Source organism: Ochotona princeps, chromosome 6 (assembly GCF_030435755.1).
Source record: "Ochotona princeps isolate mOchPri1 chromosome 6, mOchPri1.hap1, whole genome shotgun sequence".
NCBI classification, from domain to species: Eukaryota; Metazoa; Chordata; class Mammalia; order Lagomorpha; family Ochotonidae; genus Ochotona; species Ochotona princeps.
The window spans coordinates 54100826-54121557 of NC_080837.1; the positions used below are offsets into that span (position 1 = coordinate 54100826).

Consider the following 20732-nt stretch of genomic DNA (forward strand, 5'->3'; position numbering starts at 1 on the left):
GCCTGGGTTTGAATCCTGGCTCTGCTTCTAGCTATAATGTGCAGCCTGGACGGACTCAACCCATATGAGAGACCCAGGACTGAGTGTCCAGTTTCTAATTTCTGGCTTTGGTTTGAATTATCTCTGGCTGCTACGGACATCTGAGGAGTGAAGCAGTGGATGGAAGACATCTGTCTCTGTCTTTCAAATTAATTAAAAAGCAGAAATGCTGTCATACTGACCTTTCTTATCTCTACTAGTCAGAGCAATTTGGGATTGGATCCAGGCTGGTTTGTACTGGGTAGATGTTCCCAGTAATGGTTTCAGAAAGATACAGACCTGCCTAATTGTTTTCGAAGGGAAGATAGGGCAAAAAAGGGCTAAGCTTTGGATGAGCTGCAGATTACTTCCCTAAGAGGCAGCAGTATGTGGGGTTAGCCCTCCTGGCTTCCTTCGCGCTGTTAGAATGCAGAGGCAGAGCTATCACTGACGTTTAGTCAGTACTGAAGACAGGAACATGTGGCTTCTGCAGTTATGAATAGTTTCTAGGATCATTATTTGTCTACAACACAGACATTTATATGGCTTTGTGTGTTTTGGGTGGATACTCTGTGGTCATGCTAACTATTTCCATAGCCATATACTTCCTTTTTGAAAACAGTTATCCAGGCAACAACTTTTCTGATGGCTTTATTTCATGGCTAAATTATTCAAACAACTTTCCTAGATTTTATTGAAGCATATTTGTAATGAATGAAAACTATAGAGTGTTAAATTTTGACAGTATCTATTAGAATATTTATACAGATATATTTACTAGTATATAAGTATATTTATTTTTCCATGCAGTAATTCTCCAATCAGGGATTTATTCTAAAACATTCTGGGAAGTATGTAAAGGTACCAGTCAGGAAAACATCGATTAAAGGCATAAGTATAGAATGGAACACTGTTTAACTAAATGATTGAGATGCATCTGTAAATACAGTAACTGGGGAAAAAAAAGCAAGTCGCAGGAGTGTATACTAATTTTGTCTTAAACATCTACATATTTGTACAGATGGCATATACCTATCTTTGTGTATTTGTTTTAAAAAGTTAAAAACAATTGTACCCTTTGGGGAGATAGGTTTATGGAACACATTTTTTTCTGTTATGTGTTTTAGAAATGCTTCCATTTAAAATTACCATGTATTCCCTTTGAAAGAGAAAACATAATTAAAAGATATCTTATTTCTTTTCTCTTGGCACCATCAGTGCAAGTATTGAGGCCCAGTTGAGGGAAGTCCTGGATGTGAAAACTGGAGGGATCCGATGAATTAGGCCTTAGGCACGCCTGCTCAGTCTGATGTGTTATCTGAAGACTTATCCTGAGCAGACCATCAAGTATAATTAAAAATGGAAAATTCATGGAGGGATAGGCCTCCCTGCATGCCCCAGGCGACCCATGCTGCCCTGGTTCCCTCTGGATCCTTCCAGTTCATTAGCTAAGAAGGCATTAGGGGTTGGTTGCAGCCACAGCTGCTGCCTTCTCGAGTGTCACTCTGATCTGGTCAGTAAAACCCCTGCTGGAAAGCAGTGGGCTCTGAGCTGCTGCCAGCCCAGCCCGTTGGCTGCCTCTTAAGAGGGCCTGCTGCCTTGGCTCACCCTTGCTCTTTCTCCTGCTCCCTCTCTGTTGAAGGCATTGTGTTTGTGTGTAATCATGAGGAAACTGGGAACTAAGAGCTTTATTCTTCTGTGTGGGGTGTGCCAGGTGGGAGACGCTCAGACCTTGGGGCTTTAATAGGAATAATCACAGACCTGAGATCTTAGAGATGACCAGAGCAGTAGCCTTATTTGGGTCAGAGGTATCATATTCTTGCTGACAACTGGACCCTATGTCACTGGCATGTAAGAGAATTGCTCTTTGCTGTGAACCCAAGGTTCTGTATAGGAGATACTTTCATACTCACCGTACCCTATGAGGAAAGCTGTGGAAGGATTTAAGATCGAGAACAAGGGTCTTATTAATTTGAAGGTAACAGAGCAGACTGAGTCACACAGTAATTAGTTACATAATGAACACCTGGATTGGGTTTTGGTTTGATGTCAGCTCATGTGATAATGCAAATGGAAGAGGAAGATTCAAGGAGTCTAGCAGAAGACAGGAAGTTCTGCTCTGAAGTTCCTTCTTTGTTCCTTAACCTCAGAACTGTGCACACATGTTAAAGCACAGTTGGAAAACTGTAGTTTGCTTCATCATTTCTTGGCCATTACACTGGAGTGCTTATGGTCTTAATTCTCTTCCTATTCACTGCTTTTCAGAAAGCAAACTGGTTCTGTGAAAATCGTCTCCCCTTTCATATGAAGCCAACTGTTTAAATGATATTACTTGTTTAACAGCAAACTGATCATATATGTATTAATTACTTAAATTATTTCCAGTTCTTATGTCACTGTAAAGCCCAATACTTAAAAAAAAATCTGTAGTTAATTTAAGTAATCTCTATATCAGCAAGGATAAATTATACCACAATTTATCTCAGACAGCGTCTCCTTTCCTTTTTAAAAAATGTATTTATTTTTTATTGGAAATGCAGATTTATAGAGAAAAGGAGAGATAAAGATCCATTTCTTAATTCACTAACCAAATGGTCGCAGTGGCAGGAGCTGAGCCAATCTGAAGCCAGGTACCAGGAGCTTCTTTCGGGTCTCCAATGTGGGTACAGGGTCCCAAGGCTTTGGGCCACCCTCTACTGCTTGCCCAGGCCACAAGCAGAGAGCTGGAAGTGAAGTGGAACTGCCAGGATATGAACCAGTGCCCACATAGGAAGCTAGTACTTGTGTACTGAGGATTAGTCAATTGTACTGCCTCCTGCTTCCTTTTGTTTTGTTTATTTGGGTCCATTTTCTCATCTCCAGTGCAAAAAAAAACCAATTTGAGGACAAGCTGTAGATAAAGGTTGGGTGAAGAATAAGATTTATTAGCACAGCATAGGTATACTTTTGAGAGGGAATGTGGGCATGCTCAAGAGGGAGTTGTGTCCCATAAGTTTCAGATGTATTCCTCCTCCTTTTTTTTATTATTTGTATTGGAAAGGCAGATATACAGAAAGGATGAGAGACAGAAAGGAAAATTTTTTTCGTCCAATGATTCACTCCCCAAGTGACTGCAACGGACGGAGCTGAGCCAAACCAAAGCCAGGAGCCAGGAACCTCTTCCAGGTCTCCCATGTGGGGCAGGGTCCCAAGGCTTTGGGCCGTCCTTGACTGATTTCCCAGGTCACAAGCAGGGAGCTGGATGGGAAATGGAGCTGCTGGGATTAGAACCAGTGCTCATATGGGATCCCAGTGCTTTCAAGAGGAGGGCTTTAGCTGCTAGGCCATAGTGCTGGGCCCTCGGGGTTACTCTTTTATGTATTCCAGAGGCATAGAGGGCAGTTTTCCAGGAAAGGGAAATTTAGTGACCATTTTCTGGCCTTTTTGGAAGTGTTAGAAGTATCATGACATCAGGTACATAATGAAAGTCAGAGTGTCAGCCATAGTAATTTTATGATAATGATATTATAACAGGCTCTAGGTCATCATGGGAGATGGGCAGTAGCTGTGCTGAGTAGTTTCGGCTGGTCATGTTTCCAGGCTGTGGCTTTGCTACAGTATCGGTAGATACTGGAAGATGGGGTGGTACTGGTGTATTACCTCTCACTGTTTTTGTGATCTCTGTCTAAAATGTCAAGGGAATCCTTTGCCTCTGGCAGAGTCTGCTGCATCTCCCTAGAAGCTGTGTTTTGCTACATGGACATGTGGCTAGACTTCAATTCTTAGCCTTCCTTGTAAGCCCTGTGCACATCACTCACTGGGTGTGTCCTGCACCCTCAGTTTGGTCAGTGAAATGGGGGTGAAAGTGATACATTTCTCTTCCAGGCTTTACCCATTGAAAGTCTGTCATGGATGAGTCCCATTCTTCTCTGCTTGTCATCTGATTAAAACTTCAAAGGAGCTCCAAGCTAGCAGGAGATAAGATGTGTTAAGCTGCTGAATGCTGGTCACTCTGGGCTGTAGCAGTGAGTCATAAATCCTTATTAAATAAAACTGAGATATGTTCTATATTCTTGAATTCATCTCAGCCATGGAAGATAGGACACAAATATTACCATTCTATATTTTAGGTCTTCATTTAGAGAGAGCTGTTCATAGCATCAGTAACTCACATAAGCCAATTTTATTTTTATTGGAAAGGCAGATAAACTGAGACAAGGAGATACAGAGAGAAAGATCTTCTGGCCTCTGGTTCACTCCCCATTTTGCTTCAATGGCTGGAGTCAATCTGATCCTATCCAAAGCCAGGATCCAGGAGCTTCTTTTGGGGCTCCCACACGGGTGCAAGGACCAAGAGTTTTAGGCCATCCTCTATTGCTTTCCCAGGCCACAAGCAGGGAACTGGATGGGAAGTGGAGAAACCAGGACACGAACTGGTGCCCATATAGAATCCTGGTGCTTACAAGAAGTAAGCCCAATATATAAAAATAGTAATGTGTTATGGAATACTTACGGGCCAATCCCCAGAAACTTTAAAAAAAGATGTATTTATTTTATTTATTTGGAAGACAGTTATAGAAATAGAGGGAGGAGGAGAAAGCTTCTATCTGCTGGTTTACCTCTCAAATGGCTGCAGTTGCCAGAGCGGGCCATGCCAAAGCCATGGGCCAGGAGCCTGGAGCTTGATCCAGGTCTCCCACATGGTGCAGAAGCACTTGGAGCATCTTCTGCTGTTTTCCCAGACCATTAGCAACAAGCTGGATTGCAAATGGAGCATCTGGGACTTGAACTAGCACCCATATGGCATGCTGGCCATGCAGGTGCAGGTTTAAGTTGCTGTACCACAGCACTGCATACTTTCTTCTCTCCCCCAGGCTTTTTATACTAGAGTGCTATTAGTGTCAAAGACAAATCAAATTAACTTTCCTTAAAGCAGGACTAAACACAAATTAAAGTAACTTTCTTCAGGAGCGAGGGCACATTGTTATTAGATCATCTCCAGTATGCCTTTCAGATATGTACTGACCCTCTGAATAGAACAGAATTTGACTGAGTTTATTAAAATAAATGTATGTTATAGGTATGTGTAGCTCATGCAGTAACAAAGTAAGAGCTCAGAAGCATGGGAACTGTGGTAGCTCAAGAGCTCTTGATGGGAAGGACCTATGGATTGTGTCACAGAATGTGGTAGCTATAGCCTGAGTGACTCAGCACTGCTGTCTTTCTCTTCGCCAGAATCTACCTCTCTAGACGATCACATGTGGCTTTAGAGTCTGACATATGAATTTTGGGGGTTATATATCCATTTAAACCATAGCATCATCTAAGTAGCTTAAAATATTTTTTGGTTTTGTTTTATGCCATATGACTGAGTTTACTGGCCATGTATACATGAGATGTGAGCATAACCATTATACTATAGGTAGCATGGTGGGTACTTGTAATCTTAAATACTATAGTTAAATTAACAACATTAAGTTTAGCTGGGAAGAATCATAAGCTTGATAGCAGTCTTTACTTCATTTTCATGAAGAACAATATTTGGGCACAGTGGTGTGTGAGATCAAAAAGAGTAAGCAAAACGTATTAGGGGTGTTTATTGATTGAGTAAAGGACTCAGTCTATAATATTATTGCATCCTTTCTGGGCTACATTTACCATGTGCAAAGCTCTCATTCAATTTAAAAAACTTATTCTGAAAAAATTTTAGAGTTAGAGAAGAGTTACAAAGATAATAGAGAGTTTCAACATACCTATCAACTTATCTTCCTCTTTAGTGCTGACACTTACATTTCTGGTTACATTCGTTTTTAAAAAAGATTCATTTACTATTATTTGAAAGGAAGATTTTACATAGATAGTGGGAAAGACAGGGAGAGAAGATCTTCTGTCTGCTGGTTCACTCCCAAGAAGGCCATAACAGTCGGAGCTGAGCTGATCTGAAGGCGGGAATCAGGAACTTCCTCTGAATCTCCCATAAGGGTGCAGGATCCCAAGGACTTGGCCATCCTGTCCTGCCCTCCCAGGCCATAAGCAGCGAGCTCGATGGGAAGTGAAACAGCTAGGTTCTGTGTCCGTCCATATGGGATGCCGATCCTACAGGATGGAGAATTAGCATGTTGTTTCATTATACTGATCCTTGCATTCATTTTTTAATTTAAATATTTATTTTCATGTTATTTTAAAGGCAAAGGACAGGGAAGTAAATGGAAAGAAATCTTCCAGATGCTGCTTAGTTCCCCAAATGCCAGCAATAGCCAGGCCGGGCCTGGCTGAAAGCAGGAGTCTGAGTTTCTTCTGGGTTTCCCACTTTAGGTAACAGGAACTTAAGTATTTTAACCATCCTCTGCTGCCTCCCAAGTTGTGCAGTGGCAGAAAGCTCGGTCAGAAGTAAAGTAGTCAGGCTTGAAACAGGCACTCTGTTGTGGGAATGGGGCATCCAAAATGGCAGCTTAACTACTATGCTAAATGTCTGTCTCTACATTCATCTTTTAGTGACCAAACGTGTACAGTCATTTTTACTTGAAACATAGAGGAATGCATTATAATAAGGTTCTGGATAGAACAAACTTCCATTTAATACTTATATTTAGTAGCTACAAATGTCAGACAATGCTAGCAAATTTTTTCTCTAAGAAAATTATGACAGGGCCATGTGGGGATAAAACATACATAGAATCATCTTGTATAAGATGTTGCCTTACAATAGATGATCAATGTTCATTTCTTCAGTTTTGTTTTATTCACTCTTTGCTTCCCTTTTTTCTTTCTTGATAGTCTCAATGCCACACTTTTTGTTTCTACATTTGTGTCTGTCCCTAGCTATACTTTCTAGATCCTGCACTTTGTCATATTCAGGGAGAAGGATGCCCTTTTTGGATAGAGGTATTTACTATCTTCTTGCTAATTTGACCTAAACTACTCAACGTTTTTCAACCTGAGTTTGAAGTACAAAATCTTTGCGCATCGCTAGAAGGGCATTGAGAAATTATGAGGACAAATGTGTCATAGCTAAGGACAAGTCAGCAAGGCCACAGCTCCAAAGGATAATGCAGGCACCCCTACACATTTATCCTGGAAGGGATCCCTAGTGCTTAAAGACTCTGGATCCAAATACTCTGTCTTAGCAAAGCAGGCCTCAAGCCCTTAATCGTCTCCTGTTCCCTCATCATTTACGCTAATGTCCACAGGGCAGGGAAATCATACAATACTGGCACTATTTCACCTCTCAACAAAAATCTGCTTCAAACCAGATGTCTGGAAGCCATATGACAGACGCTCCAACCTGAGGAGGGGGCTGTCCTCAGGGATTCTGGAGAGGCAGGGTGATTATGCTGCCTGCCTGCTTCCAAGCTTAATGGGCAGGCAGGGAGGGAGAGATGGAGTCCTGAACATCTTGGAGGTGACACCCTCTGGGCAGTAAGCGCTACAGACAGGATTTAGCTGCAGCTTAGCAGCTGTCCCGTGGCAGCAACCCTTTCTACCATATGGGAGATCATGATTTGGCAAGGAATTGGGAACCCAGGCTGATAGAAACCCCTCGGCTATGTCAACGTGTGGATCATAGGCCTCCTTTGAGTCAGTGTGCTTTTAGTCCCCATTCGTCTCTTTTAAACGCATTATTTTTTAAATTTAAGGACTGTATTCTGGTTCCCAAGCCACAGAAGCAGAGGAGTGAGTGTTGCTTGGCTACCATCAGAGACTGTAATAAGGACATAATAATCGGTGTTAGGCTGGCAAGGAGTTTCACCAAGAGGAAATGTTTACTTACATTTGATTTTTTCAGAAGTCCAGCAGGGGTCATTGGAAGGGTCATAAGGTAGACCCTTCCATTTTGCAAAGAAAGTGAAAGCCAAATGTGAGGCAAATTGTGTTACTATAATAGTCATATCCATGAATTCATAGCAGGACGAGAAGCAGGGCAGTTGAGGCCTGGAAGTGTCCTTGACTGTGGAGGCTATAATTGCACAATTAGCACCAGAAACTTCTTTACTGAGCAGTGCTAGAGGGGTTGACAGAAGAGGGTTGATCAGGGATCTAACGTGCTGTAGATGTAGATTAAGATGTTTGTATAAATCCATAATGGATATTTAAGGCTTGAGAAGTAGTGGAAATAAAATCATTTTGACCAAAGGCTCAACGTTAGTAGTGTTTATGTTTGTGGAAATACGATACGCTACATTTTATTTTGTTTTTAAAGTTTTTACTTGTGTTGAAGAGGCATACATGCATGAATGCACACACATGTACCTTCTGTTTCATTGGTTTACTTCTCACATACCCACCATGCCTCGGGCTTGCCTAGATTTGAAGCTTGGAGCTCTCATGTGGGTGGCAGAGACTCAACTACCTGAGCTATCACTGTGCCTCCCAGGACCTGCATCAGCAGATGGTAGTCAGGAGGAAGAACTGGGGTTTGAACCTACATATCCTGATGGTTGAGAAGAAAGAAACCTAGTTTTTAGTATGGGTTATTTCAGTGATTTTTCTCAAATTCTGTAATCATCAATGGAGGTGACAGTAATATTTAACATTTCACTAGAGTTAGTTAAGTGCCAAGTGATTTCTGTGTATTGATCTTCCAGCAACCCTTCTACAGCGGTATTATTAGCCTCCTCGTCATTTTATAGTGAAGGAGCTGAGACTGAAATTGAGTAACATACCTGATATCTTACATCTGGTAAATGATGGATCTGCCATTTCACCTTAGGATATCTGACTTCAGACTGTATATTTAAATCCCACATGATACTGTCTGCTCTGTTTACCCCAGAGGGTATGGCAAGAATGAAATTCGGTAATGGAAAGAAGAGGCTTCTGAAATGGCTACTAGAATGGAAAGAGCCCACCCTTTGGAGCCTGATGAAAGTGTATTTATATGAATCCTTATCATCACCTTATAACTTGCTGCAGGTTGCTCAAGTATACAATTTTTATTCCCTCATCTTAAATTGAATGGTAATACCCATTTTACTGATCTATTGAACATTGCAGATGATGTTTTTATACATTAATCTGGAGGACTCAGGGCCATATGTATATTTTGATATTCTGCTTTAAGAGTTAAAGAGACTATGCACAAAGTCATCTCTCAGTTTATAGTAGTAGTGGCTGACATTTATGTAGGTTTGTGGCAGAACAGATGCCTGGTGCCTAGAAGGTTCTTTGTATATATTAACTCATTTAATCACCATAAAGAGATACTGTTAGTGACCCAATTTTATCAATGAACAACAGTGACAAGTGTTAAATGGTTTATCATAGTCATATGGGTTGTGACTAGCAGGGATTTGAAACTGGTAGTCTGGTTCTTAATTACTGTGCTATTAGTCATAGATTCACAGGATCATAAAGTTGAGAGAAGTCAAAATTTTATAGTTCAACATATGCCCCATGATGTGAATTAGTTGATATTTTTGAAAGTTGCTTATTCAGCTTCTCTTATCTATTTTTGACAATAAGGTACTCTTTGGCCCGAGAAACAATCTTTTTGTGATAACATTTTACTGTTAAGCTGAAGCCAGCTGTAACTTCTCCTTTCCCATTGATCTTTTGGTTTTGGGGAAACTAGAACAGGGTCAGCTCCCTCTTCATCATGACATTACATTTGTTTTTTGAAAACCACTGTGTTGTCTTTTCTAATCTTCAGCTCCAGTTTTGTCAGAAGTGACTCTTCACTCTAGTTGGCCTGATTTCTGTCTGTTTATGTCTGGTATTATAAAATATGACTTGCTGCCTGTTGATAGTACTTTATTTTTTACTCAGTACAAGTTGACATGATATTTGCCTAATCACACAATTATTCCCATTGACTTTATGGAACTTTCACTTCTGTGTGTTAGTTAGCTGATTTTGCCATAACAAAATGCTATAGGCGGGCCCGGCAGCGTGGCCTAGCAGCTAAAGTCCTCGCCTTGAACGCCCCGGGATCCCATATGGGTGCCGGTTCTAATCCCGGCAGCTCCACTTCCCATCCAGCTCCCTGCTTGTGGCCTGGGAAAGCAGTCGAGATGGCCCAAAGCTTTGGGACCCTGCACCTGTGTGGGAGACCTGGAAGAGGTTCCAGGTTCCCGGCTTCGGATCGGCTCAGCACCGGCTGTTGTGGCTAACTTGGGGAGTGAATCATTGGATGGAAGATCTTCCTCTCTGTCTCTCCTCCTCTCTGTATATCTAACTTTGTAATAAAAATAAATAAATCTTTAAAAAAATGCTATAGGCATAGAGGCCTAAATAATATAAAATTCTTTTTATCACACCTCTAGAAGCTAGAATTTCAAGAATAAGGTTCCAGATGATATCATTTTATGGTAAGGGCTCTCTTGCTGTTTGGGGGTCTCCTTGCTTTCTTCACATGGCCTTTCCTGGTGTCTGTTCTTTAAGGGCACTGGTCCCTTAAAGAACAGATTAGGGTTTTAGTCTATTCTTGTAACTGTCCTTAACGTTCCTTATATGCTCTGTCGGAAAATTGTTATTTTGGAATTTAGAACTTCAATATAGAAATGGTGTGTGGACATAATTGAGTCCTTGACATTTTTTAACCATAAGGATGTGGCTATATGCTAGCTACCTGCAATGTAGAATGGAAAAGAAATAGTCATGGGCATTTAGTGTTGTGATATAAGACAGTGTTGGGAGAGTCAACAATCACCTTCTGCCTTCAGGGGAAGTGTTCCCTATATCATTCTACTAGGCTCCTGAAGTTCCCCTTTCTTGGTTTTGGGTAGTAGCTATGCTATGAACATAATTGGGACAAAAAAGGAGACAGCTTTTATGTTATTGCAGGTATAACTCTAAATTTTAAGTGCAGGTATTTCTCCAGTTGTCTCATAATGGGACTTTGCCTTTCTACTATGGGAAACAGCAGGGATGGGTTGAAAGCTGGATCCTAAGGAACATAGGAAAGCCTACCCAGAGCATTCACTTCTGGCAGGATAATCATTAAGACATACCAGAAAAATCCCAGCAGCCCTTGCTGAGAAACCATAGGGAAAGGAGCTCATTGCTCTTGTGATTCAGCCTGCTCTAGCCTGAAGAATGGAGGAAAGGACAAGCAGGATATGTGTCTATCATGAATCTTATATTGTAAGGGCAAGAGAATCTAACCCAAGGTACCTCAAACAAGGTGAAAATTTATTGGTTCATGTCACAGGCAGGCTGAGCTTCCGGTGTTCTACTACCCTCCCTGGGCCCTTTCTCAATGATTTGTTTGCTTTGCTGTCAGCTTCACTGGCTCACTCTGCGATTTCTTTCTAGCACTACCAATTTCAGAAGATTAACATGTTTTCTTGGTTGCTGCTAGATTATGTACCATTCTGGGATTAAACAGTGTAGTTGTAGGGATGGGATGTATTGTTGTTTTAAGTCAGACATAGACAAATTCCCCCAGAGAATCTTCATCCCAGTGCACTAGGGTTGGAGTTGATTCCATGGAAATCATATGACTAGAGAATGATGGAGGATGGTTTAGCAATAGAAATTTTGGATCCTCTTTCCAACATTGCATTCCCTTAAGACTTTTGAAAATCTGTACTAGACAAATAACAGGTGTATTTATCACAGAACATTTCTTATGTGGTTCCCAAATACATCTTTCCATCTAATATTACTGGAGTATCCCTGGGAATTACAATGAAGTGTTATGTTCTCTTTATAATCCTACTAGAACAACAATGTGTATTTAAATGCTGAAATATAGGACTACATTTCCCTCACATTATCCTGCCATTTATGCCTAAACATGCATCAAAGAAATGCAATAGGTATTATCTATTGCAGGCTATAGGGGGTGATAGACCTGGGATATTGCAGTGGACAAGAGAGAGGGAATGGGCATTAATGCTCTCATGGGGCTTTCAGTCTGATGTTCCTGTCCTCCCATCAAGCTTCTATGCTGGTGCCTGCCCGTTACATCCTATAACCCAAAGATCTGTGATCTCCCTTGGTTAAAGGTGTCACCATCACCATATGTTCCTGCTGTGTGTTTCACTTGCCACACAGGGAGCAGGATCTTCTCTAATTTTAGAAAACAAGAGAGAGTGCCATATGCTCATATATATGGAGTACACTTCTCAGTAGTAGTGTTTGTCTCGATTGTCGTGGGTTTGTTTTTTTTTTTGGACCATGCAGAAAGTCCAGCATCTTATTGTCCAGATAAATTCAACAGTTTCATTGGGAAACCATCCTTGGTCTGAAAGTAGAGCTGGCAGAGTATCATCTCCTCCAATGAGATGTCACTACACAACTTCAACAACAGGAAGAAACATCAAAATTAACAGCATCAGGAAGTTAATTAACATGGTATTGAGTGACCAGTATGTTAGAAAATGCAAGTTCTTAACCACATCCTGTAACTACTTCCTTGGCATCTCAATTTTAGTATATGCACAACCAGCTACTATAAACCTTTTCTTTTTCTCCCAAGCTAACATGTTTTTTTTAAAAGATTTATTTATTTTTATTACAAAGCCGGATATACAGAGAGGAGGAGAGACAGAGAGGAAAATCTTCCATCCAATGATTCACTCCCCAAGTGAGCCGTAACAGCCGGGGCTGAGCCAATCCGAAGCCGGGAACCTGGAACCTCTTCCCAGTCTCCCACACAGGTGCAGGGTCCCAAAGCTTGGGCCATCTCGACTGCTTTGCCAGGCCACAAGCAGGGAGCTGGATGGGAAGTGGAGCTGCCGGAATTAGAACTGGCACCCATATGGGATCCCGGGGCGTTCAAGGCAAGGACTTTAGCCGCTAGGCCACGCCGCAGGGACCCAAGCTAAAATGTTTTTGAGTTTAACCTAAATCAGAGTGACACAGGAACAGTGGAAGAATCAACATTAACATCCATTGTATATATAGCAGCTGAGTACAAACTTAACATCAAAGTTTCTATGCAGTTACATCTTGTTTAGCATTAACAGTCATAATTTGATAATTTTGAGGGGGGAGAAAATTAAGCCATAATTTAAACTTTGCAGTATATAGTGATTAAGCATGTTTTTACAGAACTTTCCTTTTCAACAATTGAAGAATAGAAAAGTTTTAGGCAAGTGAGCAGGGAAATCCCCAACAATCCAGTGAGTGAGGAAGAATTTAACTCTATATCCTACCTAGTAAAGTTCAGGAGAAGCAAATAGGGAGCCTGACCAGTAAGTACAGGCTGAGTGATTATAGGCTAGTTGGCCTGTTCCCCTGGCTGTTCCAGACTTTCTATATCTATATCTATGTCTCTCTCTGTCTATCTGAAAAGCCAGATGGGAAGCCTGATTAGTAAGGTACAAGCTAAGTGATTATCAACTAGCTGACGTTTATTAGTCTCTGTCTATCTGAACTGATTTTGGGGCTCACAAGCAACCTTGATGGTCAGTGTAAGAGAGGCCTGGGAGCCAAGGCTGGAACCAGATAAGGACCAGAGAAAGCTCCTCTCCTGAGTCTTCTCCCATTTCCTGGATTGTGCCCTCTCTGGTGTTCACTGGCTAATATTTCTCTGTCAGTTTAAATGTGTCCTTACCCTATTCTGCCATCTTGATTCCCCCATGATGTCAGTTTTAATGAAAAAAGTTAAAGTGAAGGAATAATGAAACAAATATCAGACAAAAATGTGCTGAAACAGTTATTTGCTTTCTGTCTTAATCTTTTCAAGTTATTATAAAATAAATGCCAATGATGGCTGAATGACAGATGTGTATTTCCTCGCATTTCTCAAGTCTGAGAAGTCCATGATCAACATGCTGACCAATTCCATTTCCAGTGGAGCCCTCTTTTTGGCTTGTAGATGGCTACCTTTTCACCGTGTTCTCACATGGTGACGGGAGACGAGTAACCTCACTAGGTGCTCTTAAAAGACCACGAATATTTCAAAACACTTTCTTTCTCGTTAATTTCTTCATTGACTCATAGATCATACAGTAGTAGCATTTTCTTTAAGAAGAGTCTTGAGTTTCTTTTTCATTTTCAGCGAAACATTCAGTAGCATGTTATTCAGCTTACAACCTTTTTGTTTCTTTTTTTCCTTCCTGTTGTTGATTTTGTTTTGTGGCTTTTTATTTAGGGGATGTACAATAACTATATAATGGAGACTATCATATCCAGATGTGAGGATTCAATGCAGTATGCATCTCTACTTCTACATCAAAGATGGACTTCCAATGAAACTGTTAAGTATATCTTGACAGTTGGATGCTGGATTCTTCTGCCATTGTCCATGCCTACAATGCCAGACATATGGCTGTTTATGAAGAACTATACTATAGTAATAATATAGGGGAACTCAGTGGGGGGGGGTTGGGGAGGAGATAAGGAAAATCTTAGGACCTATGTAACTGTATCATAAAACAAAAATAATTTAAAAAATGAAGTAAAAATAAAAAGAACTATTGGATAAGGTCCCTGGCCTTTTGGCTTCTTTTAACCTTGATTGTCTTTATACTGTTCCTTTTCCAAATACAGTTACATTCGAGGTTGTAGCTTCTATGTCTGAATTCAGCTGGAGGGATACATCTAGACTACAGCACTGTGGCTCTTTCAGAGTACGTAGCTCTAGGATAGCTTCAGAAAACTTCCAGGTGCCTACCTGAGTAATTTCCTGCAGGCTTCTGTACAGTAGAGTCCAATTGACAGTAGGAGAATTTTGAGTAGGCCTATTTAGAAGAATTTAAACATACCTGCCTCAAGGCCCAGAAGGAGAAATAAATTTCTGTCTTCAGAATGGGATTAGCTTGCTGAGCCTCTATTTTATTGTTCCTATCTCCATTTCTCACAATGATTGGAATATCCATTCTTTTTTAGGAAAAACCTTATTCTCAGTCTAGACTTCCCCTGCAAGGTAGGGCAAAATTGTCTCTCATGCTTATTCATGCTCAGTCCGTAACAAAAATCTGTAAACAGAATACTTACATTTTTAATTTGAATAATCTACGGTTATGTTTTCTCATATTTTTCTCTTAAAATTGGTAGGTATGTCCAAGATTCTGTTTGGAATTTTTTCCCTTCAAAACAAAGATTTTACTTATCCCAAAGATAATTCAAGGCCTTGTATTTGCAGTAATAGAATTGCTGCTAGTACTTAAATGGCAGCTGCCCCTTCCATTATCCGCACTTCTCAGATTTTAACTGGCAATTATTAGATAATCTGTGGAGTGGCCAGAGCCCATGTTATGGGTTACATTGCCTGCGTTTGGTACTGAATCACACAATGCAATAGGTAAACCTCTGCAGCTAGCCTTCTGTAGCTCAGAACCACTGATGGCTGAAGTGAGAGAGAAAACCATCCCTTCCAAAGTACCAGAAATGTGGGTTCTGTCTACGCAATGGGTATAAGCAGCAGTAGTAGTACTGCATAATGCTTCTTTATTTTGAAAGTTCTTTAGAGCATGCAAGCTATATTTTCTTTTGTGTGTATGTGTTGTCTTTTAAAAAATTCTTTACAGCAGAATAATGGACTTGTGACTATTTATGAAGGACTATACTATTGTAATAATATGGGGGAAATCAGTAGGAGGGAGCATCTGGGAAGGAGGAGGAGGGAAGAAGTCCCAAGGCCTATGGAACTGTATGATAAAAATAATAGTAAAAAATAGTGTATAGTTCATGGATACACTTCTAAGAACCTAATGATACTACTTCCCCTATTCTTCCTTTCCACCTGCCTTCCCTCATTCTCCCTTTCTTTTTCAGTTTTTGAAATAGTGTCTTTTAAATTTACATTACATTTAAAGGCTTAATGCTTCACCAAGTAAGTTGAACAAGCAATAAGTGAAAAGGCCCTAGGTTAATGGGAATAGAAGTGATAGCTATAAACAGTACTAGACTGAGAAAGTGATCATTTTACACAAGCTGCATTTTCAGTGTTCTAAAGTTCACAAGATGTTTTCTTGGTTGTTTGCCCATTGGCTCATTTTAGGGAGGTGAGCTTTGGTCCAGTACAAGTTGGTAAATAATTCCACACTGTTGAAATATGGAGTCGGTGTTTGTGATGAGAGTGGGGCCTAGGTTTGCTTGGTTCTGCTAAATTAGTCAATCCTCTCTGCATTGCCACTATCTGCCTCTGACATCAAGAAGGAGTGAGGAAGTCTGTGTGACCAAGAAGAAACAGCTGAGATAACCGCATCTCTAGACCGAGCACAAAAATGTTAACCCAGATCCTCGTACTTGTGTTTTTTCATCTTAGCTATTTTGAAATCTGTATTTACAAAGGTCCTTCAGAAGGTTTCTGGAAAATACATGTAATGAAGAAACTACATGTAGCTCTCAAGTCTTTTTTTTCCACCAAGAGAAAAAAAACCCTGATCTTTTAATTCCATTGGCCAGTGGACATGCATGTGATGCTATCAGAGTCTGTGTTTTTCCACTGGTCAGCTGAGGCCCACTGTTGGCAAATGCTGCACTTGGTGGTGTTAGGCATTTAGAATCAGGAAATCCGTTCTTGGGTGGGCCAAGGAAAATTTCAGGACCTTTGAACTCTTGTTGACCTGGAGGACGTGAGACGGGGTAGATGTTTCTGTATGGACACTTTGTTCCAGCACACTGCAGAAATCACTGCTTGTAGGTATCTGTGTAGAGCAAGAGATCCTGCCTGGGCTTTCTGCGTTTTAGACCCCCTGATTAGAGACCTCTGAGCAAATACTTCTCACCCAGTGTTCAACCTCACGGAGCCTTCTTTTTGACCTCTGATTTCCTACTGCTGAGGAAAGAGGAAGGTGCTGGGCTAGGAAGAACTCATTAGGCCTGAATGGAAGTCAGGGCTCCAGAGCTGTTTGTTCTCAATGAGCAGATTGATCTTCATCCACTTGTTAATAAAAATCCCAGCCAGTAGTGAGTGGTAAGTGAGAGTTATCCTGGTACTGTTTTTTTAAACTGCTCTCCAGTTATTTGTTAGGATGTTTATTTTATGGCATGCAGTCCTTTTCATGGGCTTTTTGTGGCTGTGCTGAATCTTGAATACATGTATTTAGACAGGTGTGGTGGTGTTTACAGAGAGGTATTTGCTAACCAGAAAATAATGTTTTCCCATTTGAATTGTTCTTCCTGGGGTGTCCATGGTTCAGTTTTGCTCATGTATGAATCTTTGTAATGTTTTTCTTTGTGGAACTTTTTATAAAATGTCGTTCAAGACATATATTCATGTATAAGCAAGTATTATTAAATAAGCCACTTATTTTTTTTGAAGACAGAGTTGCAGGGATAAAGAAAGAAACAGCTAAATATCTTCCATCCACTGGTCCAGTTCCCAGATGAACACAATGACCATCACTGCTGCTAACTATTCTCTGATTGTGATTATTACTGATGTTGCTGTAGCCAACATTCATTCTTGTTGCTGCTGTTCATCGTCCACATATTCAGTCCTATGCCAGGTGGTATGGGGGTTTAAAATGTTTTGTTGTCCACGTCTTCAAGTTGTGCATAGTCTGCATAAGACTAACCTGAGAAATGATGCACAAACAAGTGCGGTAACTCATATAGTGCCACTATATGCCAGCTACTACATTGCTAAATATTTAAAAATTATTTATTGGGATAACATAGTGGCATAGCAAGCTAAGCTTCTGCCTGTGACTCTGACATACCATATGGACACTACTTTGTGTCCCGCCTTTTCCACTTCCTTTTTTTTCTTTTAAGATTTATTTATTTTTATTGGAAAGGCAGATCAGATTTATGGAGAGAAGGAGATACAGAGAGAAATCTTTTCTGTCTGCTGGTTCACTCCCAAAATTGTCACAGCAGCCAAAGCTGAGTCAGTCAGGAACTGGGAGCCAGGAGCTTCATCTGGGTCTTCCACGTGGGTGCAGGGTCCCAAGGCTTTGGGCCATCCTCTACTGCTTTCCCAGACCGAAAGGAGGGAGCTGGATGGGAAATGGAGCAACCAGGATATGAACCAACACACGAATTGAATCCTGATGCTTAGCAAGGCAAGGATTTAGCCACTGAGCTATTGTGCTGGGCCAAGCTTTTCTACTTCTGATCCAGGTCCTTGCTTATTTATGGCCTGCAAAAGCAGAGGACAATGGCTCAAATCCTTGGGATTCTGTACCCATGTGGGAGACCTGGAAGAAGCTTCTGGCTCCTGGCTCCTGGCTCCAGACTGACTCCGCTGTAGACATTACGGTCATTTAGAGAGTAAACAGGCAGTTGGAAGATTCTCATTCTCTCCATCTTTCTCTGTTTCTGTGTGTGTCTATTTCTCTCTCTCTCTCTGTCTCCTCTGTAAAAACTGCATTTAAAATGAAAGTAAATAAATCTTTAAGATTATTTATTTAGTTGAAAGAATTACACACAGAGGGAGAGACAGAAATCTGCCATCCACTTGTTCACTCCCCATTATGCCAGCAATGTTGCCCCTAGGATGTGGGCATCTTAACCTCTAATATATATATATTTTGATTGGTAGCCCTCAAATCTAACTCTGGAAGCTCTCTCAGGTAGTCATGAATTATTCAGAGGTAGTTAACACTGTGGATTATCAGATGGAGCACTGCCTCTCTCTTTACACTGCTTTCTGAATTCAGTGGCTCTGTTGGGAAATAGGGCGTGAGGGAAAGATGCTGGAACAAGTGTGTTGAAAGAGGGCCTGCGTTGTGGAGGTAAATGCAGTATTTTGGGGATTGTACTTTGTGTGTTATAGGTTGAGTCCAGGCTATGGTTGTGATCAGCATACAGGTTCACATCCTGGGTCTGCCACATAGAGTAGGAATGATATTGGATTAACGCTTGGAACCTCTGTTACTTATTTGCAAAATGAGGGTAGTGCTTCTTTCACAGGATTAATTAAAGAGTAGGCGAGTTAATATACACCGTAACAGTACCTGAAACAGTTGGCTAACTCATCATTGGTTATAATATTTGAATACTTTACTCTTCCCCACCTCTTCTATGTATGCTTCCTTAGTAATTTAAATTGAGAGTATGTATTTCAAAAATAGGTTTTAGATAAAATAAAAAATGAGGGAAATACTTGTTGATACAGAAATTTGTAGCAGAATGATTTCCAGGAAGTTCACTTGAACAGGAAACACGCTGAAACTTGAGAAGAGTTGCGTCCAGTTGATGCCTGGTTCTGCACACTGAGTGTTCCCTCTGAGCCTGAGCCTCCCCATCTCAGAGCTTCCCATTCTGCCTTCTGGGTGGCCTCACTGTGCTCACAGCCCCTAATCTTCTTTAAGTCAGGTGAGCAAGGGAAGTGTATTTCAGTGCACGTATGTCACCATCATCATGTTTTTTTTTTAAGCTCTGACTTTCAATGACATGTTACATCCTAAGCTTGAAGTAACTGCTTTTTTTTTTTTAAAGATTTATTCATTTTATTATAGCCAGATATACACAGAGAGGAGGAGAGACAGAGAGGAAGATCTTCCGCCCAAGTGAGTCGCAACGGGCCAATGCGCGTAGATCTGAAGCCGGGAACCAGGAACCTCTTCTGGGTCTCCCACACAGGTGCAGGGTCCCAAAGCTTTGGGCCGTCCTCAACTGCTTTCCCAGGCCACAAGCAGGGAGCTGGATGGGAAGTGGAGCTGCCGGGATTAGAACCGGCGCCCATATGGGATCCCGGGGCGCTCAAGGCGAGGACTTTAGCCGCTAGGCCATGCCGCCGGGCCCCATCATCATGTTTTAGCCGTCATCCTTCATGTACGTTTGTTATTCTGTGCTTATATTTCATGTAGTACAACAAACTCCCGGTTACTCAGACACAAATTGTTCATTGTTTCTAAATCCTGGCTGACTGAATCTGGGAAGCTGAAGAAAATATAATCATTTAAGTACTAAATGTTAGGCATTTAGAATCAGGAAATCTGTTCTTGGGTGGGCTAAGGAAAATTTCAGGACCTCTGAGCTTTTGCTGACCTGGAGGACGTGAAGATGGGATAGATTTTTCTGCATGGACACCTTGTTCCAGCACACTCCAAAAATCTTGCCACTTCATTCACGATGAAGTCTCTCCAGACTCCACTGGCTGCCATAGTCCACCTTAGAGTCTCTGTTTGCCCAGGTATTCACTGCCAACACTTGGCTGCGGGTAGCTGATTGATTTGTTCTGTCCTCTGTTGTAGTACCAGGTGTCCTCTGTAAACTCTTCTAAATTCTGTTTTTTTTTCCCACGGGAATGAAATTTGAATATTCTGCTTAATTTGGACTAATTTTAAGTTGTGTTTCATAATACCTTTGTTACATCACTTCAGTATTGACCAGCAGCATCCATTGCGTGTCTGTTGTGTGGAAGACTGTTGTGCATACTAGAATGTGAGCACCCCAAGAACAGGAGTCCTAGTCTGCTTTGTCCACATGTGCAACCCAAGTCCCTGAAACAGTGCCTGGCACATAGCAGTTGCTGAATAAACGCTTTTTGAATCAATTAATGATTGCTAATTTTTGAAATAACTTTGTAAGGCAAACATTATACCCATTTCTCAGACAAAAATAAAAAATATGATAAATGTTTTGCTTTAGCTGGGAGCGGAACTAAGGAGAAATTCAGGTTCCAGGGTTTCCATGATTTATTTTCCTTTTCCTTAAACCACTTGTAATACCGCATTTTACACCTTAGGTTTTAATAGTAACACTAGGTATGAATGGAAGTTATTCCTCAAATCTGCCATATCCTCCATGTGATATGCTGTCCACTGCTCTGTCTAAGCTAAGGAGACCCAGCTCCATCACGTGCATTTCTCAGTCAGATCATGTAGTCTGTGATTTTCTCCATGGTTAGAATTCTGAGTCCAGTGATTCAGTTGAACTGGAACCTGCAG

The 20732-nt window shown here is 41.0% G+C and overlaps 1 protein-coding gene across 2 annotated transcripts in view; it reads left to right on the top strand.

The window, feature by feature from the left end:
- The window catches only part of AKAP6 (A-kinase anchoring protein 6), a 555986-nt gene that overhangs the window by 67723 nt on the left and 467531 nt on the right, over window positions 1–20732 (top strand). The gene's annotated exons all lie outside the window — the stretch shown is intronic.